We start from the raw sequence: 25,499 nt of genomic DNA, 5'->3' as shown, positions 1-25,499 counted from the left end.
TCTGAGGGACTAGGGCTCCTTCCAGGAAGGTGAGGAGGGTGATAGTAGCTGATTGGCTCCTGGCCAAAGTTTGGTCCTTTTTACATAAGGACCTAGATAGGCTACTAATGTGAGGCCTCTGGCCTAGTACTAAGTATATGTCTATGTGACATTACTATTATTATTTACCGGGGACTCCCACCCCGACGACGAGGAATGATTCAGGCATGTGAATCTATGAAAGATACCAATACTGGATAACTGCTGTTACAGGTAACGCATTTCTTACATTTATACATCATACAATTACGAAGAAACAATACAAATTTCAACTAATAATACAATCTATTGTGACCTGCACAATGCAACAGACAGACAGAAATTTGTTGTAAAACATAAAAAATTGTAAAATACAAGTGGTACATTCAATACTACAATGTCATCACTCCCTAGTTTTATGGCCACAAAGTTGTATATCAACAGGGGAGGAGAGGACTTGAATTGTACAGGAGTTTGGCTCCGACGCGTTTCGGTGGTTCTGAAGCAAATATGTTCCACCTTTATCAAGACTAAGGTTCGATGTCTGTCTTGTTTCAGGGTCGGTACAATTCCCCTACAATAGATATACATACAATTAATCTTCCATTTCCGCAAAAAAACAATCACAGTTATCATACTTGGTTGATACTCTACAATTGGATGATCCTTGGTTAGCTACTCATTCCTATTACAGGGAAAGTCTTACAACTAGCATAGTACATTCATCAGCTTCTATTTACTGTCATACTATATCTCTGTAATCTCCCACATGGTTTGCTGTTGCAAGAATAACCAAGTCTAAATTGCTAGGGATTAAACGGATAAGAACACAGTCACTATTTTTGATCACTGCTTGGATACAGTGTTACCTGGTCCCTGTGAGATTCTTTGGGACTAGCTAGGAAAACAATGAGTCCATTTAAGTTCTATATCCCTAATTGGGTATGATGCTGCAAAGATCCTTATCAGGTGCTGTTGGAATGTTACTGATATTTTCATGATTGTGCGAACCCCCTGTTCCTATTTAATGTGGGATTGGAGTGCATATGGGAGATATTGAGGCCGTTACACCCGTATATTAAAGCGGAAAGGCTCCTAGTACAACTTGCACTATTGGATAACCCTGATGCCATTATGATACGATTAATACAATTTCCATCTTACCGGTGTATTTCTGTGCGATGCGATAAGCTGATGGGTCTGTTCTCTACCACGTTTTTAAGAAGTAAAATAGGATAAATTCCTGTAAATACAGATGGTTATTATTAAAGGTGTCTGCAGGGATAAGAATTGTATGTACTATGTGTGGCACAAGTATAGTGTATTGAACGGGTCTATACTCCTAGGTTGTATAATACACTGTTTTATTACCATAAAGGGGGTTTAAAATCCTCACACTGGTCTAGAAAGGATGAGGGTGTCTCTTTACAGATATAGATAGAAAACAAAAAAATGATACCTGGATAATCTCTTCAGAATGTTGAATGATGGCACTTTATAGATTACAACGTTGTACAGATTAAAATGGTTCCTGGACCACCGACCAGCAAGTGTGGAACAATGCCTGCTGGGTAACGTAGTTCTACTAACGGGAACTCTGGTGCAATCCATGCCATGTTTTGTGGACACCCTCAACACTACTTCAGTGGTTGAGTCAGAGACAGAAGCTAATGGCACCAGTGGAACTATGTCGACACAAAGCATCAGTAGAAGGTAGTAACCGAAACGCGTCATGCAATGTGTTGAATAAATGGAGTTCAAACGTACCTTTGTGCCGCCTCTTCTACTTACCAGGAAGGAGAATGCTTCGCAATACATTGCGTGAAACCTATTACACGCGGGGCTGGCACCTCTCAGCGAGTGTCTGAAGGAAGGGTGATAATGGGGGTGACCCGGACCGCCGCACATATCCGAGGCCGCAGGACGACGCTGTCAAGAACAGTTCATACCACATGGAGGGGTTTCTTTACTTCATCGAGGTCCCCGAGCCTGCGAGCCAATGGTACTGTGAGGCATGAGAGTGAGGGAAATGAACTCTGTTTCCCAGAACAAGTGCCATGGCTTCAGTCAGCGAACATTGCTACTCGGCTGCACATTGGGACAATGTAGTGCAAGCCGAGCAAACGGACCACCGACCAGCAAGTGTGGAACAATGCCTGCTGTGTAACGTAGTTCTACTAACGGGAACTCTGTTGCAATCCATGCCATGTGTTGTGGACACCCTCAACACTACTTCAGTGGTTGAGTCAGAGACAGAAGCTAATGGCACCAGTGGAACTATGTCGACACAAAGCATCAGAAGAAGGTAGTAACCGAAACGCGTCATGCAATGTGTTGAATAAATGGAGTTCAAACCTACCTTTGTGCTGCCTCTTCTACTTACCAGGAAGGAGAATGCTTCGGAATACATTGCGTGAAACCCATTACACACGGGCCTGGCACCTCTCAGCGAGTGTCTGAAGGAAGGGTGATAATGGGGGTGACCCGGACCGCCGCACAAATCAGAGGCCGGAGTACGACGCTGTCAAGGACAGTTCATACCACATGGAGGGGTTTCTTTACTTCATCGAGGTCCCCGAGCCTTCGAGCCGATGGTACCGTGAGGCATGAGAGTGAGGGAAATGAACTCTGTTTCCCAGAACAAGTGCCATGGCTTCAGTCAGCGAACATTGTTACTCGGCTGCACGTTGGGACAATGTAGTGCAAGCAGAGCAAACGGACCACTGACCAGCAAGTGTGGAACAATGCCTGCTGGGTAACGTAGTTCTACTAACGGGAACTCTGGTGCAATCCGTGCCATGTTTTGCGGACACCCTCAACACTACTTCAGTGGTTGAGTCAGAGACAGAAGCTAATGGCACCAGTGGAACTATGTCGACACAAAGCATCAGAAGAAGGTAGTAAGCGAAACGCTTCTGCAATGTGTTGAATAATTGGAGTTCAAACGTACCTTTGTACCGCCTCTTCTACTTCCCAGGAAGGATAATGCTTCTGAATATATATATATATATATATATATATAAGTATAATTAAGTTCCACACCTCCTCCGAGGTTGCGGGGACTCCAGGACAGCGGTGCACCCCAGGGTTGGAGGTTGCCCTGTCATGTAATCACAGATTCCCAAAGCACAAAAATGCTGACGCACTCCACTCCAAAGAACGTATTACCACTTCATAGTTACGTTTGCAGAAAAATCAGGTTTATTTAGTTCATGATGTTAAGCATGGTATATCGAGCCAGATGGAAAAAAACACCCAACGCGTTTCGACGAAGAACTCGTCTTGCTCACTGGTAACACCCATGTCTCATGCAGTTCATTAAATAAAGTTCATACAAAGTGACAACACACAGAAAATGGGTAATCAACATAGGTGAAGGACTTCACATTGATTGCTATTGCAAGCAACGGCCATCTTAAAGAGGGGTTTTCTATAGATAACAACTATCGAATGCTATCTAGATTCTATAGTACACAAATAAGTTGTACATCATTGAAGTTCATGGCAACGAAATAACCGCCTACATAGTATCAGGCATCAAAACTTTAGCATTTAGATTATTGTGATTCACATAACCATCGTGAGGGTAAAGCAATTTAAATCAAGTGGGTACTGCCAAATACTTTTGCCACATGAATTGAAGCATTCAAAGGTTAAAGAAGCTGGTAATAACCTATGACATTATCCATGTTAGTAATAAACAATGGATAATTCGTGCTGTATCTTGCAGGGTCAACAGTTGAAATAAGCCATAAATAATCAAATCTTGTTGCATTGGTGTGGTACTAAATGCCCCAGTGGTAAAAAGTCAGTGTTCTATCCCAAGTGGGAAGTTAATAAGTGAAACACATTCCATCAAGGAATCACAGCAACAACGGCTAATAATACTGAATTAAATTGACCAACTGTTTGTAGTTTTACATTACGACATGGTGAAACCACATAGAAGAATAATTCCTAGTAATCCCAAGTGGGGAAATTTTCAATTCAACACAATGATACCCAATAACCGCGGGTCAATTAGACAGTTCATGGCAAATTGTCCAAATGCTGGTTGATCTTCACAATGTCATATCTTGATTGCTCTGTTGTGTGAACAAAACAAAAGAAAACCAACTCAATAAAAACTTTTCAAAAGGGGAAAAATATCTTACATTACGGCCCTAGCTTGCAACAGTTACAAATAAACAGACAGTGGTTAATAAAGTTACGTGAAGATTAAAAACGACAGTTAAGCCCAAATGCAGGAGGCTAATTCAAGATCACAATAAAAACAAAGTAAATCAGGACACTCAAGTTGTTAGTTCAGAAAAAGGAATGAACAACCAAACGTAATCTCAGCTCAAGTTATTCCCCCAAATGCCATGACAGTTCTTCCTCAGAGTTCAGCCCACCTGGAATCTTAGGCCCAGATGTAGGTAAAATAGATTTACCGATTTTTAATTACCGAATTCTACCGATTCGGTAATTAAAAATCGGTAAATCTAAGGGGTGGATATGTAGGAACATCCAGATGTTCCTTTTACCGAATCGGTAAATATCTGTATTTACCGATTCGGTAAATACCAACCGGTAATGCCCCATTCATTCCTATGGGCTTTGAAGCCAATAGGAATGAATGGGACATTACCGGTCAGTATTTACCGAATCGGTAAATATCGATTTTGACAAGGGTGCAGGGGGTGTCACTTTGACACCCTCTAGCACCCCCAAAAAAGATTCGGGGGCCATGTGGCAGGCATACCTGCCCTAAGGGCAGGTCTGCCTGTCATATGGCACAGGTGTGCATGCACACATGTGCATGCACACCGGAATCGGTATTTTACCATGAAGTTGGATTTCATGGTAAAATACCGATTCTGTAAGGCTTGTGGGACTCAGAAGAGTCCCACCTACATCTCATTGTTACCGAATCGGTAAAAATACTGATTCGGTATTTTACAGATTCGGTAAAGTTACCGATCGGTAAATTTACCGAATCTGTAAAATATGTGGCCCTACATACCATTTTGTGAATCTCGGTCGGTAACGGCCGAAAATACCGATTTTCGGCCGTTACCGACCGACCTACATCCGGCCCTAAGTATCTAAATCCACAATGTAATGGCTCTCCAACTGTAGAAGTTTCCGTATTCTGTCACCTCCTCTTTTCATTGGGGGGACACGGTCAATAACGAAAAACTTCAACAAATTGCGATTGCTTTTGTGCTGTTCTTCAAAATGTCTAGCAATCGGCGACAGTTGATCCTTGTTTTGGATTGCCCTCATGTGCTCAAGAATATGTTTCTTGGCAGGGAACATCGTGCTGCCCACGTATTTCTTCGCACATGGGCAGATCAAAACATATACACAGTAGTCTGACAAGGACGACAGATGTTTTTTAATAGTTCTATCCCTTTCTTCCACTGAAAAGTAGACCTTTTTCACATTAGTACTGAATTTGCAAGCCTTGCAGGCCATACAGCTGAAGAAACCCTCTATATCGGATTTTTTATTCTTCAGAGAGCTAACCTCATTCCTGCTGAGTTTGTCCTTCAAGGAACTTGCTTTACGGTATGAAACATCCGGATTGCAACTTAATGCATCATCAAGGGTAGATTCTGTACCAAGTACTTTCCAGTGTTTCCTTAAGCTCTTTTGTACTTGCCAAGATTTAGAGTGATAGGTGGCTACAAATCTGATCTTATTGCCATCCAAGTCGAGTGGTTTATCTTTGGGTACTAATAGTTCTGCCTGGCTAAAGGAACTGGCTTTTACATATGCTGCCTTGATGATATTGGCATTATAGCCTCTCTCAATGGAGCGTTCAGTCATACATTCGCCCTCAGCTATGAAATCCTGTTCAGAGCTACAATTTCTCCGGGCCCGGAGGAATTCACCAAATGGTATCCTCCGAATAAGAGATTTCGGATGGCCACTGTCTGCGTGTAACAGGGTGTTACCAGCAGTTTCTTTCCTGAAAAGCTTGGTAACAAGTTTCTTATTTGACACCTGGACAGTCAGATCTAAAAATTCCATCGTGCTGTCACTCATTTTCCCTTCTAGGCTTAGGTTCAGAGTATTCTGATTGAGTGTTTGGATGAATTGTACTGCCAGTGTGCATGGACCGTCCCAGATGATAAACAGGTCATCAATGTATTGCAGCCAAAGTATCACATGGCTGCGATACAGATCTTGAGTCCGGGCAACTTGCTGCTCCCAGCTTGCCATAAACAAATTGGCAAAGCTGGGAGCAAAACCAGTTCCCATGGCAGTCCCTTGTCGTTGCCTAAAGTAGGTGTCATGGAAAATGAAAAAATTATTTTCCAGACAGAACAGCATCATCTGGAGTAACATCTCAGTATGGTTTAGAAATGAGATTGAATGGGCCTTCAGAAATTGACGACATGCTTGGATACCGTCAGCATGTCTAATTGATGTATATAGGCTACATACATCTAAAGAGATCAGCAGATAACCATCTTTCCAGTCTACATTTTTGATTTTAGTAATGAAGTCTCTACTGTCTTTCAAATAAGACGGAAGTTTCTCTACAAAGGGACGCAAGAAGTGGTCTATATATTTAGATGTTTTCTCTAATAACGATCCCATAGAGGAAACAATAGGTCTCTCTGGGGGCTCCACTGCGTTTTTGTGCAATTTGGGCAAGAGATATAAAATTGCCACTTTAGGATTGCGATTGAGTAGACAAGAATATTCATTCCACTCTAAGATCCCCTCTGCATGCCAGTTTTTCAACATCTCATGGTACACTTTGTTAGAGCTTTCAATTTTATCCAATGTAGTAATCTCATAGCAATCTGTACAGTTCAGTTGACGCATCCCCTCCTGTATATATTTAACAGTGTCCAAAACAACAACATTCCCCCCTTTATCCGACTGGCAGATTACAATTGAGGGATCACATTCTAGTGTACGTATTGCTAAACGTTCAGATTTGCTAAGGTTGTCATTAGACCAATGGTTCTTTTTAGCCAATTTCTTTAAGTCATTTATCACAAGATTCTCAAAGGTATCAATGCCACACAATGATAATGTGGGGTTAAAGTTAGATTTAGGTTTGCAAGTGTTGATGGTATTAAGGTTAGTATTGAAAGCCAAGGATACTGCATTGATAGTTCCATCCTCCAGGACTTCATTCTCCAATTGTTTCAAAACAATGAGAGTTTCAATCTCTCCTATAGTTTCAGTAGCTGGCGGCACCACTGCAGTATTTTTGACAGTGCCCTTAACTTTAAGTTTGTGCCACTTATGGAGTCTTAGTTTTCTGGTGAATTTGAACAAATCAATGCGTTCTTGGGAGTAACAGAAGTTAGAGGTAGGGCAAAAAGAAAGACCATAATGCAAAACATTATATTCCATATTAGATAGTGAACGGGAAGACAAATTTGCCACATTCTTTAGGTTCAGGTTCATTTTCCTAGTTTTCTTTGACCCTGTGTTTCCACTCCCATTGGGGTTGCATTCATTTTGCTTCCTCCCTCCTCTCCTGGTTTGTTTTTGGATTGTATGGCCTCTCCTCCATCGTTTCGTTTTCCTCTCCCTCTTCCGCGGAAACCTCTGCCCTTCCCTCTGCCTCGATCTATCTGCCAGTTCTGCTGTTGAGCAATATGATTCATCATGCGAAATTCCACCCAAAAATTTGACGATTTTGGAGGATTTTGTACTCCAACTGGCGTTGTGCCATCCTCTGAAATATCACTTTCACTTACTTCACCATCCACATCATTGCCTGCTTGTACCATATCCAGATTAGCCTGAATACCTTTCCGTTTCATGTTATCATATTTGCGGCTAAAGGTAAAGATACGGCCAGCCTGATAGTCAATCTTGTCTCGTGTAAACTTCCTTTCTTTTTTAGCTGCAATCTCATCTTCATGCTTGCAGATCCGTTTGGTTATTTCTACCATCTTCTTACTGAAATTCTCAGCTGTTTCTTCCTTCTCTATTTCATCCTTGAGTTCTGCAATTTGTTTAAGTAGCGCAAGTCTGTCTTTCCAAGCATGTTTAATCAATATTGAAATCCTTCTGTTTGAACAGTCCATGAGGTTCCCAGCCCATTCTTCAGCCAATTCAACATCAGGTTCCTCATGTGAGGGGGAAATCAAGATCCTTAGACCCCTAAGGAACGCTCTTCTCTTCTTGATATTTTTCTAATGTTATTGCTTCCCACCAACGGGACCCCTCTTTGCGGATCAATTTCTCAAATGTTTTATACTTGTTCACAGTAGTATTCAAAATTGTTGACTGTTCTTTGTTCACACAACAGACTGCTTACCAGGCTGAGTGAGGATGGTGTCGGAGGGAAAGCGCTGGACTGGATTGCGTCCTACTTGAGCAACCGGACGTTTCAGATCTCGTCCTCGCAAGCTCAGTCAGACACCTTTTTCTCACCCCATGGCGTGCCTCAGGGCTCAATTCTGAGTCCGCTATTTTTTAACCTGTATCTCTGCCCTCTCGCCGATCTAGCAGAGCGTGTAGGTCTAGAACTCATGACCTATGCGGATGATTCGCAGATTATTTTTTCTCTTACCAACTCAAAGCCTTCATCCCCCTCTGCGCTGAAATTAGGCCTTCACGAAGTCTTCAGCTGGATGTCAACGAACCAGCTGAAGCTCAATGGGGAGAAGACGGAGATCCTTCTCCTAGGTAAAAAGAGAGATCTGTGGCAGGATACCCATTGGCCGCCATCCTTGGGTGCTTTTCCTAGCCCGGCTACCCAGGTCAGAAACTTAGGGGTGTGCATCGATGATTCTTTATCGATGAAACAGCAGGTCAATAAAGCGGCTGGTACGTGCTTCACTATCCTCAAATGGCTGCGGAAGATCATCTGGATGCTGCCTGTGGATACCCAGAAGACCGTAGTCAATGCACTGATTACATCTAGGCTTGACTACGGTAACATCTTATATCTGGGTTCCAATTTAGCTGTGATTAGGCGGCTTCAACTTGTCCAGAACTCCGCAGCCAGGCTGCTGTGTAAGATCCCTAGGACAGCAAGGATCTCGAAGCACCTTAAGGACCTGCACTGGCTCAGAGTTGAGAACCGGGTCCGGTTCAAAGCGTTGACTTACATGTTTAAGATCAAGGCAGGGACCGCACCAAAGTACCTGCAAAAACTGGTTGGGCCCTACGTTCCTGCACGCAACCTCCGTTCTTTAAATGGAGCAAATTTTTGGTTCCTAGATTTAAACTGGCCCGAGTGGGGGGAAAGTCCTTTTCCCATCTGGGACCAGTCCTTTGGAACTCCCTTCCCTTAGCCTTACGTAAGGAGGAAAACCTCGCCAGTTTTAAGAAAAACGTTAAAACTTGGCTCTTTAATAAATAATTGTGGTCTTGACCGGGTTGCTTTCTGTGTTTTCGGCCTCTCAGTCCTGGCGCCGGGAAACCCTTTGTGGGTATCTGTGCGCATTATAAGTGCAAAAAAAAAAAATAATAATAATAATAGACGCCTGCTTGTTTTGTTGTAAAAACATAGACTGCGCTCTCAGCCTCCTGCGTGACTCAATTTCATCATCCATCCTGCTTGATATTTCAGGTGCCCTGCACCTATTATCCATGCATAATTATTTTTATTTGTTATCCAGATGTTCAAGCACGAATATCGTAAAATTTCTGATTTTTGTGATAAAGTTGGAGGTCCCCGCTGCCACGTACCAGTTAAACAGTGAACCGGAAAGTGGGCAGGGAAAGGTCGTGCTGCCGTTCACTGCGCTTCACAATAGATTGAATGATGCGTGTAATTCAAAAACAGTACCGCAAGTTCATTACAGCCGGCAAAGGAGAGAAACAAAGTATCATCTGGAACTCACCCTGCGGGAACCAAGGGACGTCACTTGTTGCATGCGCATAGTAGTCAGCGCTTCGTTTCTTCAATTCTTCCGTCGCCACAGGTTTCAGGTTAGAGTTCGAATCCCGCCAAACTGTTTTGCTCGCAGTCACCGTTGCTAGGAACACAGCAACAAACACGGCGCTCGGCAGTGCGGTCAACCGGCTTACTTGACAATTAAGTTCCACACCTCCTCCGAGGTTGCCGGGACTCCAGGACAGCGGTGCACCCCAGGGTCGGAGGTTGCCCTGTCACGTAATCACAGATTCCCAAAGCACAAAAATGCTGGCGCACTCCACTCCAAAGAACGTAATTACCACTTCATGGTTAAGTTTGCAGAAAAATCGGGTTCATTTAGTTCATGATGTTAAGCATGGTATATCGAGCCAGATGGAAAAAAAACACCCAACGCGTTTCGACGAAGAGCTCGTCTTGCTCACGGGTAACACCCATGTCTCATGCAGTTCATTAAATAAAGTTCATACAAAGTGACAACACACAGAAAATGGGTAATCAACATAGGTGACGGACTTCACATTGATTGCTATTGCAAGCAGCGGCCATCTTAAAGAGGGGTTTTCTATAGATAACAACTATCGAATGCTATCTAGATTCTATAGTACACAAATAAGTTGTACATCTTTGAAGTTCATGGCAACGAAATAACCGCCTACATAGTATCAGGCATCAAAACTTTAGCATTTAGATTATTGTGATTCACATAACCATCGGTAGGGTAAAGCAATTTAAATCGAGTGGGTACTGCCAAATACTTTTGCCACGTGAATTGAAGCATTCAAAGGTAAAAGAAGCTGGTAATAACCTATGACATTATCAAATTCAAATTTATTTATTATGTTTTGGCTCTCAAAAGAGGGCCACATAAACATGTACATAAAACACAACACAATAGAATACAAGAATTGTAAAAACATACTATACAAATCGAGATAGGTGCACTGCAAACCATCAGTCCCACAAGCCCAGGCCAGGACCACCTTCCAGAAGATTAATAAATAGCTAAAAATCCTTTAAAAAAGTTAAAAACATAGGCACAGAACATTTCATTTGGTGGGCAATAAAGTGCATGAAGAAAGTCTTGAAAAGTGACGATGCTGAGGCGTAGACAGATTACTTTAAGCCATCGGTTGCGCAAGCTACGTAACATAGGACAGATCAAAAGTACATGCATACAGTCCTGGTTATTCAATTTACATAAATTGCACAACGGCGAGGTGCCATACCATTTGGACAGCAGCACATTAAGAGGGATTAAGTCATACCGTAATAAAAACCAGAACCTGCGTATGCCATGTGGTAAATTCCACAGGGCGTATGGTTGGGGCTGTTTCAACCTATAGGAGGAGATTAACGACTCCACGTTCCTTTTGTCACCAACTGTTTTTTTATCGGTTAAGAAACAGTACTCCCATGAAGCCTCCTTAAGGACCTGTTTTAACTGCGTGGGAGTGTAGGAGAACAGTGCACTTTCCTCCAGCCCCAAAATTTTCACCGCCCTTCTGAAATTGGCAACGAGTTTGGAGAACTCCTTGAAATTGCCCAAAAGTTCTTTTTTGAGCAAAGCTCGCAAGGTTCCTTCTCTCGCTCTAGCCAGACTGGCTACCCACCTTATTAAGGCGCATAGACCCTGCACCCAGGCACTCCTGAGTCCAAAATCCAGCCTACAGGCGGCCAGCGAACAGGCATTATTGAGAGTCGAGAGGGATCTAAGGAGTTTTCCCTCAGTCTTGTTGCAAAAGTCCCAATATTTTAACTCAATTATTTCTATACCATACAAAATGGTTGCGGGGATTTTAGCTCTAAATACTTCCAAGAGACTAGAAAAATGTCTTCTCCCCGTTGCCAGATATAGGGACTTTAACCCGTTGCCATGGGCGAGAGCTTTGCGAGAGCAATGCTCTATATGAAGACTCTCGCTCATATTGGCCGAGAATATTTTCCCTAAAAAGGTATAACAAGTAACAACCTCCAATCTGTGCCCTCCGATGGCCCAACGAAAGTCTGTGGAACGGCATTTCTTTCGACCAGCAATACACATCACTTTACTTTTATTGGTATTGATCTTCATATGATGCTCCCTGGCGAAACCCTGCAAAGCCTGAAGCCGATTTGCCAGTCCCACGGGTGTTAAATCAAGCAATAACACATCATCGGCATACATCAGGCAGGCCATTGGCACCCCTCCTATCGATGGAGCGATCCCCTCGCTGAGGGACACAGCAGCAGGGAGGTCAGTTGTATATAAGGAGAATAACAGGGGCGCCAATAGACAACCCTGTTTAAGGCCATTCTGAGCTGGAATTTTGGCCGAAAGCCCCCTTTCACCCCCCATTAAGACCCTGCACCAGGTCTCAGTGTGCAGAGCCCGCACCAATTCCAACAGGTGTGAAGGGAGGCCCAGCATCGCCAATTTTCTCCACAGCGTTCCCCGATCTACTTTGTCGAACGCTGTGGAGAAATCAATGAATGCGGCGTATACCACTCCTCCTCTCACCTGGACATATTTATCTGTAATAACCTGCAGGGCAGTCAGGTTGTCCAGCGTACCATGTTCCCTTCGGAAACCGGTCTGTTCCAAGGGCAGGATATTGCGCTCCTCGACCCAATCGGAAAGAGAACTCAGGAGGCATTTCGCAAAGACCTTTCCGATGGAGTCGAGGAGCGCAATCATGCGATAGTTATTGGGACATGTTAGTAATAAACAATGGACAATTCGTGCTGTATCTTGCAGGGTCAACAGTTGAAATAAGCCATAAATAATCAAATCTTGTTGCATTGGTGTGGTACTAAATGCCCCTTTCACCTTTGAATGCTTCAATTAACGTGGCAAAAGTATTTGGCAGTACCCACTCGATTTAAATTGCTTTACCCTCACAATGGTTATGTGAATCACAATAATCTAAATGCTAAAGTTTTGATGCCTGATACTATGTAGGCGGTTATTTCGTTGCCATGAACTTCAATGATGTACAACTTATTTGTGTACTATAGAATCTAGATAGCATTCGATAGTTGTTATCTATAGAAAACCCCTCTTTAAGATGGCCGCTGCTTGCAATAGCAATCAATGTGAAGTCCTTCACCCATGTTGATTACCCATTTTCTGTGTGTTGTCACTTTGTATGAACTTTATTTAATGAACTGCATGAGACATGAGTGTTACCCGTGAGCAAGACGAGTTCTTCGTCGAAACGTGTTGGATGTTTTTTTCCATCTGGCTCGATATACCATGCTTAACATCATGAACTAAATAAACCCGATTTTTCTGCAAACTTAACCATGAAGTGGTAATACGTTCTTTGGAGTGGAGAGCGCCAGCCTTTTTGTGCTTTGGGAATCTGTGATTACGTGACGGGGCAACCTCCGACCCTGGGGTGCACCGCTGTCCTGGAGTCCCGGCAACCTCGGAGGAGGTGTGGAACTTAATTGTCAAGTAATCCGGTTGACCGCACTGCCGCGCGCCGTGTTTGTTGCTGTGTTCCTAGTAACGGTGACTGCGAGCAAAACAGTTTGGCGGGATTCGAACTCGTACCTTAAACCTGTGGCGACGGAAGAATCGAAGAAACAAAGCGCTGACTACTATGCGCATGTAACAAGCGACTGCCCTTGGTTCCCGCAGGGTGAGTTCCAGACGATACTTTGTTTCTATCCTTTGCCGGCTGTAATGAACTCGCGGTACTGTTTTTGAATTACACGCATCATTCAATCTATTGTGAAGCTCCGTGAATGGCAGCGCGACCTTTCCCTGCCCACTTTCCGGTTCACTGTTTAACTGGTACGTGGCAGCGGGGACCTCCAACTTTACCACCAAAAATCAGAAATTTTACGATATTCGTGCTTGAACATCGGGATAACAAATAAAAATGATTATGCATGGATAATAGGTGCAGGGCACCTGAAATATCGAGCAGGATGGAAGATGAAATTGAGTTACGCAGGAGGCTGAGAGCGCAGTCTATGTTTTTACAACGAAACAAGCAGGCGTCTAACAAAGAACAGTCAACAATTTCGAATACTACTGTGAACAAGTATCAAAAATTAGAGAAATTGATCCGCAAAGAGGTGTCCCGTTGGCGGGAAGCAATAACATTAGAAAAATATCAAGAAGAGAAGAGAGTTCCTAGGGGTCTAAGGATCTTGATTTCCCCCTCACATGAGGAACCTGATGTTGAATTGGCTAAAGAATGGGCTGGGAACCTCATGGACTGTTCAAACAGAATGATGTCAATATTGATTAAACATGCTTGGAAAGACAGACTTGCGCTACTTAAACAAATTGCAGAACTCAAGGATGAAATAGAGAAGGAAGAAACAGCTGAGAATTTCATTAAGAAGATGGAAGAAATAACCAAACAGATCTGCAAGCATGAAGATGAGATTGTGGCTAAAAAAGAAAGGAAGTTTACACGAGACAAGATTGACTATCAGGCTGGCCGTATCTTTACCTTTAGCCGCAAATATGATAACATGAAACGGAAAGGTATTCAGGCTAATCTGGATATGGTACAAGCAGGCAATGATGTGGATGGTGAAGTAAGTGAAAATGATATTTCAGAGGATGGCACAACGCCAGTTGGAGTACAAAATCCTCCAAAATCGTCAAATTTTTGGGAGGAATTTCGCATGATGAATCAATCTGTTCAACAGCAGAACTGGCAGATAGATCGAGGCAGAGGGAAGGGCAGAGGTTTTCGCGGAAGAGGGAGAGGAAAAGGCAACAATGGAGGAGAGGCCATACAATCCAAAAACAAACCAGGAGAGGAGGGAGGAAGCAAAATGAATGCAACCCCAATGGGAGTGGAAACACAGGGTCAAAGAAAACGAAGAAATTGAACCTGAACCTAAAGAATGTGGTAAATTTGTCTTCCCGTTCACTATCTAATATGGAATATAATGTTTTGCAACATGGTCTTTCTTTTTGCCCTACCTCTAACTTCTGTTACTCCCAAGAACGCCTTGATTTGTTCAAATTCACCAGAAAACTAAGACTCCATAAGTAGCACAAACTTAAAGTTAAGGGCACTGTCAAAAATACTGCAGTGGTGCCGCCAGCTACTGAAACTATAGGAGAGATTGAAACTCTCATTGTTTTGAAACAATTGGAGAATGAAGACCTGGAGGATGGAACTATCAATGCAGTATCCTTGGGTTTCAATACTAACCTTAATACCATCAACACTTGCAAACCTAAATCTAACTTTAACCCCACATTACCATTGTGTGGCATTGATACCTTTGAGAATCTTGTGATAAATGACTTAAAGAAATTGGCTAAAATAAACCATTGGTCTAATGACAACCTTAGCAAATCTGAACGTTTAGCAATACGTACCCTAGAATGTGATCCCTCAATTGTAATCCGCCAGTCGGATACAGGGGGGAATGTTGTTGTTTTGGACACTGTTAAATATATACTGGAGGGGATGCGTCAACTGAACTGTACGGATTGCTATGAGATTACAACATTGGATAAAATTGAAAGCTCTAACAAAGTGTACCATGAGATGTTGAAAAACTGGCATGCAGAGGGGATCTCAGAGTGGAATGAATATTCTTTTCTACTCAATCGCAATCCTAAAGTGGCAATTTTATATCTCTTACCCAAATTGCACAAAAACGCAGTGGAACCCCCAGGGAGACCTATTGTTTCCTCTATGGGATCGTTATTAGAGAAAACATCTAAATATATAGACCACTTCTTGCGTCCCTTTGTAGAGAAACATCTGTCTTATTTGAAAGACAGTAGAGACTACATTACTAAAATCAAAAATGTAGACTGGAAAGATGGTTATCTGCTGATCTCTTTAGATGTATGTAGCCTATATGCATCAATTAGACATGCTGACGGTATCCAAGCATGTCGTCAATTTCTGAAGGCCCATTCAATCTCATTTCTAAACCATACTGAGATGTTACTCCAGATGATGCTGTTCTGTCTGGAAAATATTTTTTTCATTTTCCATGACACCTACTTTAGGCAACGACAAGGGACTGCCATGGGAACTTGTTTTGCTCCCAGCTTTGCCAATTTGTTTATGGCAAGCTGGGAGCAGCAAGTTGCCCGGACTCAAGATCTGTATTGCAGCCATGTGATCCTTTGGCTGCAATACATTGATGACCTGTTTATCATCTGGGACGGTCCATGCACACTGGCAGAACAATTCATCCAAACACTCAATCAGAATACTCTGAACCTAAGCCTAGAAGGGAAAATGAGTGACAGCACGATGGAATTTTTAGATCTGACTGTCCAGGTGTCAAATAAGAAACTTGTTACCAAGCTTTTCAGGAAAGAAACTGCTGGTAACACCCTGTTACACGCAGACAGTGGCCATCCGAAATCTCTTATTCGGAGCAAACCATTTGGTGAATTCCTCCGGGCCCGGAGAAATTGTAGCTCTGAACAGGATTTCATAGCTGAGGTTGAATGTATGACTGAACGCTTCATTGAGAGAGGCTATAATGTCAATATCATCAAGGCAGCATTTGTAAAAGCCAGTTCCTTTAGCCAGGCAGAACTATTAGTACCCAAGGATAAACCACTCGACTTGGATGGCAATAAGATCAGATTTGTAGCCACCTGTCACTCTAAATCTTGGCAAGTACAAAAGAGCTTAAGGAAACACTGGAAAGTACTTGGTACAGAATCTACCCTTGATGATGCATTAAGTTGCAATCCGGATGTTACAGGTAAGTAACTTATTTTCTTCCCCCTAGTATATGTATAAGTTGTCCCTATGGCAGGCCTATCGAGTACTTAGGCCGGGTGCAACATATCTCACAGGCAGAACATGCAATATTACATGTTCCGATAGTAAAAGTGCAAAACTGTTGTTTTTAGTGTGAAAAGGCTTGATCGCTCGATTGGCGAGTACAGAGCTACACGCTGACCCTCTCATCTGTACTAACTCTGGAACTGTCTGACCAAAGTGGGTCATCCAAGGTATCAAACAACTTGTTACATTAAGCCTGACTTGATTCTCAAGTTGAAATTATTACAACAAGTTACAGTGTGCAACATTAGCAAAGTTGCCACTTTGTTGCCTTTAGTCCCCTGTTCCCATACCGATTACACACGGGGTCCTCTCGCCAAGACAGCTTCCTGCCCTCCTTGGGAGACATGCTAATAACTCCCAAGACAGGATACAACAGAGGCCTGCTCTGGTAGGAGGTGTCACCTCCCTCCGGTCGGAGGCCACACAGGTGTTGGCCCACAACGCAAGGTTCAAAGGGGAAGCCGCCTTTGAAGGGCAAATGAGGAAAGCTTGAGAGAGGGACTCCTCTTTTGTTCATGCAGACAGGCTGGACCCGAGACAGGAGAGGGGAAACCAGTTGCTAAACTGGTTTTCTGGGGGCGTGTAAACTCCTTGGCAACCACATCTCTGAGTTGGGCTAGGGAGTTCCACACATGGAAGAGGGATCCTGCCATATTGGAAGAGGGCAGAATGGTGCATCCTGGGATGCGCAGATGCCACACTTCTCAGGAAGTGGTCATCAGGTGGGAGAGAACCTGGTATGCCGTTCGCTATCAGACACATGCTGCTCTGAGGGCATTCCCTGAGCATGAGTGGGGCACACAAACTCACATCTTGGCTGGACTGGAAAAATAACTGCCTTTCTGCAGTGTGGAACCAGCAAAGAGAGGCTGCACCGTCATGGGCTGCACCTGGTTAGTAACTCGGGAGAGGGACTGTGCTTGCTATGTTCTGCTCATGAAGAAGTCATCTCCAGAGCCCAGCTCAAGACAAACGACTCCAAGGGCCAACTCATTGGCCTTCTGTCACAGCACAGGGGTACAACAGCTAAAAAAGCCTGCTGGGGCAAGTTGGTAGCTTGAAGTCTTTAACATGCCACCAGCTGCTGCCCTGTAGCAGGGACTAGGACTCAATGCACAAAGTTGCACCCACGTTTGCTGAGCCCAGGAGTGCTATCAGAGTACAGCTGGGATCCCCAGAGGACAAGTTACGATCCAGGAAAGATTGACCAGTGACCACGATACTGGGCTACTGGTTGTCTATATCTCTGGATCTCTCTGGTGGATTTTTATTGTTGAGGTGTATAAAAATACGGTTGGATGTCTTTAGAGTATTGTTGATTTTTTCTACTTTCATTTTGGTGCTGTTTAAATGCTTTATACTTGATTCTTTGTGTGAGCCTTGCTGCTCAGAGCCGCAGCTACCCAGGGCTGAGCTGAAGGTTTTTCAAAGAAACCCAAGGGTCCTAAAGGGGTTGGTAAGTGTAATACATGGTGAGGTCGCACATCTACTCCATATAATACGCCCCATTTCCTCACGAATATTTAATGTTAGCTAAATGTAACACCACGCTACCAGAGCCAATATGTGGGAGGCAATAAAGGTGATGATCAGTGGGAAAAGGCTGGGTAAAGTATGTGGGATTAGGAAACAACTACAGCAAGACTTGAAGGTACAAGTGATCAGATGGCTAACATTAGGCAACTTTACCAGGACGCAAGAGTCACACTGAGTAATACTTGGCATGACTACTGAAATGGGAACGTGATATCTCTGCGATCCTTGTTCTAACTTGTTCAACAGCCTTGATGCAAGTGGACATCTTCGGGCTCTATATAACAGCACAAGTCAGTGAACAGGGAGATGCCAGCTGGTATCTAAGCAGTCTGGCATAGCCAAGGGTTCCAAAGGTTCTGATTGAAGAGTTTGAAAGGGTATAGGAAAGTGTCTCTTTTTGACATGGTTACCCTCCACTTTTTGCCTCGTATCTGATGCGAAATTTATTTTTTACTCAGGATCTGTTTATTGAGTCTTCCATAACATTACAACACATTTGCAATTGAAAGAACAATCAATAAGCATTTGCATACCATTAGCAGTACATACAGGAAGATATGTAGGAAACACATTGAAGCTGTCCCAAACAACTGTGAAGAGGAGGGCCTACAGTTAGCTAAATTGCTCCTGATGGCAAGACCAAGAGAATCTAAGAGGAGGAAAAAGTGCTTTGGTCCCATGTTGCTGTATGCCTGTATGAAGAATGAAACAGATGAGCAAACAGGGATGGGGAGGGAGGGGAAGAGGAGGACATCAGGAAGGTTGGAGGGGTCTCCAGCCGGTGTCTCTTGATTGTGGAAGTGTTGGAGGATGGGGGATGCTGGTCGCAGTGTAGTTTTCAAGCTGCTAGAACCCAGAGGAGGCAGGAGGGAACTTCCCCCTACCCTGATGTGTCAAACAGATAAAGGGGGCACACTCAGGAGGGTTGGAAGCATAAGTATTCTAAGTGGGTCATATAATCAATAAGAGGTGTCCAGAGGCACAGGCACCTTTTATCTATGAAGGACTTTTTGTGTGTTATCTGCTGCATGGCAATGGTGTGCCAAAGCTGTGTGAACTAGGACGCTGCCGAGGGAGACCTCCAGGATCAGCTATAAGCTGTTTGGCAGTGCCCGTCCAATGGCGTATTAGTTTCTAGTCTGTGTGCTTCATTGCAGCCAATGATGTAGGGCAGAGACCCAGAAAAATGTGGAGCGGTCTTCAGGCCCGGAGGTCTTCAATTATTGCCTTACTATAGCGTGATCAATTAAACTACAAGGTTCCTTCCTAGGTACTGAATGGAGTGAGAGGACCATTGAAATGGGGTAAGTGCCTGTAGGCATTGGAGATGTTGCGGCAGGAGAATGAGGCTAATTTTGTACCCAGATACTTGCTCATAGGTCTGTAGAGCATAGACCACCGGGGGAAGGAAAGTGCTTGGCTCTGTCAGGGCAAGTTGGAGATTATCTGCATAAAGCAATTCTTTGTGATCTTGTCATTCAAACTGATGTAACGTTGACTTAAAGTGTACTGGGTCCCTGCTAACCAGGTCCCCAGTACCAGTGTTCTTTCCCTACACTGTACCCCTGTGCCACAATTGGCACCACTTTAGACTCCAATTCCCTATTAAATGGTACCCCTGATACCTAGGGCATTGGGACTGAAGAGGGACCCTAAGGAGTGCAGTACGTATTGTGCCTCCCTAAGCTGCCGCCTAACAAGCTCATGCAAACTGCCATTACAGCCTGCATGCCTTGGTGGGGAGAAAAATGAAGAGTTGACATGGAACACATCCCTGTGTGCCATGCCTGCAAAGTACTTACTTTAGAAAGTTCATTGTGCAGACTGATGCCTTTGAGAAAGGGATAAGATCCATCCTATCCTAAACGAATTATAATGGCCATAACCAGCCTGCTGCTTTTATTAGCAGGAGGTTACGCCCTAGGGAATGGTGTTGGAGTTGCACAATTACAGGGAGAAGGTCAGTATAGTGGTATGACAACAAAACCCCAAATGCTCAAAGGAAACTGCTCACCAGGTGTAAATAGCTTGCCCAGTACCTGGCATAAGAAAAGTCTCCATCAGCCCACCCATTTGGCGGAACTTCGTCATTTGGAAGACTATGGGAGGAGGGTCGAATGTTGCCAAATGTTGCTCCAAGGCTAACATAGATAGATACCTGACCTCTTACTCTCAGTAATCTCAGCCACAGTAGTTGTTCAAGATATGAGACAACTGATGGAGTGCAGTGCAAGTGATAAACTGGTGCAATTTAAAAATGACTATAAGGACAAAAAAATAAGTTTATTAGGTATTTTCCAAATGCCATGAGATTAAATGGATCGCCTGATAGTATGAAACAAAGTTACAATCTCCTGGCGAATACTGAGGTCGACATGTTTCAGCCGTATGGCCAACAAGCCCGGCTTTCTTCAGGACCTAGTAGTTGTTAAACGCTACTGCAGGAAAAGCAATCAATGAAATGTGTTGTACATGATAATTTACACGTGAAAGAATGAATAGATCAGTGGTTTATTACCACCCTACCCGACATGAATCCCATGTGTGTGTAGATAAGAACAATTTCGTCATTCCCAGCTTTCTGTGGGAGTAAGCCCCACCTCAACTGGCAACAGCTCGGTGGTAGAGGCCCCGCTCTGTCCGTCGGTACCTCGTTGCGATCTGCAAGCAGTGTGGGAGTGCCATTAAGAAGGAAGCCTTTGCTGTATTGTAGTCCCTGAAGAAGTTGAGACTTTACCTGTTTGGTTCTCCCTTCCTTGTCCAATCACCACAGACCTCTCAGATGGCTGATCCAGATGGAAGGTGAATACCCAAAACTTTTGAGGTAGTCCATCTCCCTACAGGGAATGGACATTACCATGGAAGACAGACCTTGGACTGACCATGCCAAAGCAGATGGTCTTTTCAGGGTATTCCAATTAGACAATGAAGACTCTCTTCGGAAAGGATAGTCTCATCCTCTTTTGTTTGAGGAGGGTTGTGTAGGAAAGTGCAACTTTTTGACATGGTTACCCCACACTTTTTGCCTGGCAACAGTGACTGAAAGTCTACTAGGTCCCTGCTAACCAGTTCCACAGTACCAGTATTCTTTCCCTAAAGTGTACCATTGTTCCACAATTGGCACCACTTTAGTCTCCAAGTAAGTCCTTAGCAAATGGTACCCCTGGTACCTAGGACATTGGGGGTAAAGAGTGTCCCTAAGGGCTGAAGCATGAATTGAACTACCCTGGGGGACCCTTCACCAAGCTCATGCAAACTGCCATCACAGTCTGCTTGTCTTGGTGCAGGGAAAAGTGAAGAGTTGACATGGCACACATCCCTGACACACATCCCTGTGTACCATGCCCTGCAAAGCACTACATGTGGTATAGATAATCTCCCCTACAGCAGGCCTTACAGCCCCAAGGCAGGGTGCACTATACCCATGTGTGGTCATATCTGCGTGTGTGGATGTGTCCCTGTGATATCTAAGTCCCTTCTCAGGTACCACAAGTGCACAGGAAAGCCATACCAAGTACATGGGCTGGACACTCGTGACTATGAGTTCCCCAGCTACATGATGGCTTTGTTATAATCCCAAATGTTTGGTACCAAGCACCTTGTCTTAATATACCCACACTGATGCCGGTGTTGGATTTATTAAGAAATGCAACCAGAGAGTTCCTTAGATGTGCCCCCTGAATGTCTGCTAACTACTAGTGTGTTAACAGACTGGGCTCAACCAGCTGACCACCCTAGACATGTTTCTGACCTCCTGAGATGAGAGCCATTACTCAGAGAGGTCGGTCCATGACTGGGAGCTTCAAAGGCCCTACTGCCTTCGTTGTGCGACCCTGGCCTCTCCAGAAAGTGGAAAGGCTCGCCCCCCTGTCCAGATTCCACTTTTAGCAGCAAGACAAACTGAAAAATTAGTAAGACTAGGAGTGTGTCCCACATCAAGCCAGCACCACCCCTAAGGTGGACTAGCTGATGTGGACACCACCATTTCAGATTCTTCATTGTTGTTTTGGACAAAATTAGCCCTCTATGGTCAGTGTTATGCCCCCCTTCCTGCAGGAGGTGGTCCCATAGAGAGTGTAGACACCCTAAAGGTAGGCAACCCATTGACTGCTACCTGGCACTCTCCCTAATGTCCCTAAATGGAGGTATTTAGCTGGCCCCCAGAAGCAAAGAACTCAGATTCTATGGCTCAAGAGAAGAAGGATGAAAAAGAGTCTGTTGAGAACTGTGGAAGAACTGTGAACTTCTGGCGCAAAACCCTGCCTACTTGCAGCTCTCGCGACAATCGCGACAAAGTGACTCGTCCTACAATCTGGGGATCTACCACAGCCATGGGTAGCCTGCCAGCCCTTCGAAAATTGCCTAGAGTCTCCCTTGGCGTAGAGGAGCTACTCCCCTGCAGTTTTCAGGCACCAAAAAAGCAGAGTCTGGTGCACCACCTTGCAGCTGCCTGGCCTGACCGATGCTATAGATGACCAGGAGGAGGTGCTCCAACCGGTGCCATTCAGCATCAATCTGCAGGCTTCTTGATGCCCTGCACCAAACGCTGACAGCGAGAGTCCAATCTGGATTCTCACTGCACCACAACCTAGCAGCAATTGAGGGACATCTGCATCACTAAGACCCACTTAATGAGTGGCCCAGCTGTCCTGATTTTGCACCTTCCAGCTGTTTGTTGCTAACCGCAAGGAGCACCTTTGCGCATTCAGCCTAGTCAATCTAAAAACTCTGCACCTGAGCCGTTCGGTCCGAGTACCGAAGAACCGGCTGTTCCCCCATGCTCCAAGGCCCCTTGTGACTCAAGCCCTTGTTTGGGAGCTCTCGTACTTTTCCCCTAGTGCAGCCTGCTTCCTGCTGCCCCCCCTTTCTCGGTAGCTCGCACAGCTAGCAACCTAACCAGCACCCTGCTTCATGCTAAATTCCTGAAGGACTGCTGGTAGTACTTTGGATCTTGGCCCACTACAATACGAAAAACAGAGCGTGAACCCCTGAAACCCACTGTACTTACTGTTATACATAAATGTCTTTTCCTCCTGCAAGATTGCATTGTGCATAATTACACACAACTTTGAAAAGATTATTTACCTGTAAAAATTGCTAACAAAGACGGTACTCATTTTTGAACAAAGCGCTTGGTTTTCCAACATATAAAAATTAGTTTTATTATTCAAATTTGCTTACGGACTTATTCTTTGACTGTGTGTCTCATTTATTACCTCTGTGAGTACAACAAATGTTTAGCACTACCCTCTGATAAGCCTAACTGCTCGCCCACACTACCACAAAAGAGAGCGTTAGTATTATCTACTTTAGCCTCTGTAAACCAATTGGGGACCCACTGAACTCTCTACACAGTTTACTTTGTGTTAGTGCACCATATAGAGAGCCAGCATCATTCACTGGTGGATCAGCGGTGGAGTCTACCACTTTGCATTTGCCGATACCACTTGGTCAGTAAGTGACTACACAAGTAAATCCCAAAATTGCCTCTAGTTAACTTGCATGTTTTCAATTAGTTGATTTTCTACATTTCTAAAATTAACTGTTAGGGCCTTGGTTATTTCCCTGAGTTTACACTGTTTTAGAATTTACAATTATTGCTAGTAATATTTCCAAATGTGTCTTATGCCCAAAATACGATATGTACAAAATATAATGATTGACTATGTGTATTGAATACAATCGTTATTTACATACATCCTGTTTGAAGTCTGTTTTGTGATGCTAAGTGTATATGTCGAAAGTGACTGCTGTGCCTTTGTTTTACGCATTGCCTCTGTGTTAAGCCTGACTGGTCTCTTCCAGGGTATACTTGTCAATAGTCATAAGCACTTAATAATTCCCACCCATGTGCGGGACCCCAGAGCATATACAAAAATACATATATTTGTGTATTTTTAGTTCAAGAAGTACAGAGTACCTTCAAAACATACATATATACATGTATACATATGTAAACATGCAGTCTACCATAACTCAAATAGGCTAATATGCCAGGAATGCAAGGGTTTTTCATTAAATGAAACAAATCTCCCATATCAATTCTGTAACAGAGAACATACACTGCAATAGTGTTCCAACACTGCCCTTTATTTTTAGAGAAAAGGGTAAGAAATCACAGGCAATTAGCCCCTAGGCTTCATAGATTAAAATAATTCACAGTACTAAAGAACTTGCACCCTGCCTTTTAGGATTCCAAGAACCTGGACACCATGCCTTTAAATTTAAGACCTCCAAGAGCCCTCTGCTCTCATCATGCACCACAGGTGATAGTTAGGACAGTTTTTTTTCCGGCTCCTTTTTTTTGCTTAACTTTGTTTTATTCAGTTTCACATAAAGCAAGTACAGCACATTTCTCATGTACACCCACAAGATTAGAGTGACTATAGTACATGGTACCGGCTTATCCTTTGTTCGATAACCCAGATATTCATAAGCTCGTCGATGGGACGCATAATCTTGGGTGTTATCTGAGTCTAGGCTTTTGCTTCTGGACTCGTGCCCATCCCGAACACAATCAACAAGAACAGAACCCCCCCCCCCCCAAAAAAAAACTCCCCCCACCCCAACCAGTGTGCCGTGTCATAGTTTATGTAAGTCTTACATATGAAAGTAGTTTGGTGACTAGGTTTCGGAGCCGTCTTCAGGAGGTGGTCTCTTAGTAAGGCGGAAAAGGCAGAGGTACTTTGGACATGTTATTTCGTTAAATTCCATTGATAGGAGTGATAAAATAGGTTGCAAAGTCGTAGCCTGAATGGGCTCCGGAGTCCATACCCAACGTGTACCATATTTTATGTATTATACAAGACAGAAGACCCTAGTTATTTAGGATCATGTAAATGATAGACATATACTGAATAGTATATAACCTCTGTCCAGCCGGACAGGAATTTATTGTTTAAATTTCTTTGTAGTAGTTCAGGTATTTCAACATTTATACAAAAGTGGGCACAACCTGTGACCCACAGGAGACAAGACAAAACACGTGACAACAATTTATGTAAAAAGCGCACAAGGCGGTCTGTACTATTATTCAGTATAACAGACTAAGATTCATTTTAAGCAACCCATTGTTAAAGACATTTCTTTGATTTCAAAGCAACATATGGTGCTTCTAAAGTCGACGACGTTTCGATGCAATTCAGAAATACATGCATCATCTTCAGGACAAAACCATTAAGTCATGTTTGTCTTGAAATTATTTACATTGTCACATAACCACTGGTGGGGCTGAGCAAGATAGCAGTATTACAGTCAAGGTGCCGCGAGACAATTACATTGCATTTAGGGTCGGCCAGCTCAGGAAAACTACCGGGAAT

Source organism: Lissotriton vulgaris, chromosome 8, assembly GCF_964263255.1.
Source record: "Lissotriton vulgaris chromosome 8, aLisVul1.2, whole genome shotgun sequence".
Lineage (NCBI taxonomy): Eukaryota > Metazoa > Chordata > Amphibia > Caudata > Salamandridae > Lissotriton > Lissotriton vulgaris.
Note: the sequence above shows the minus strand (reverse complement) of the source record.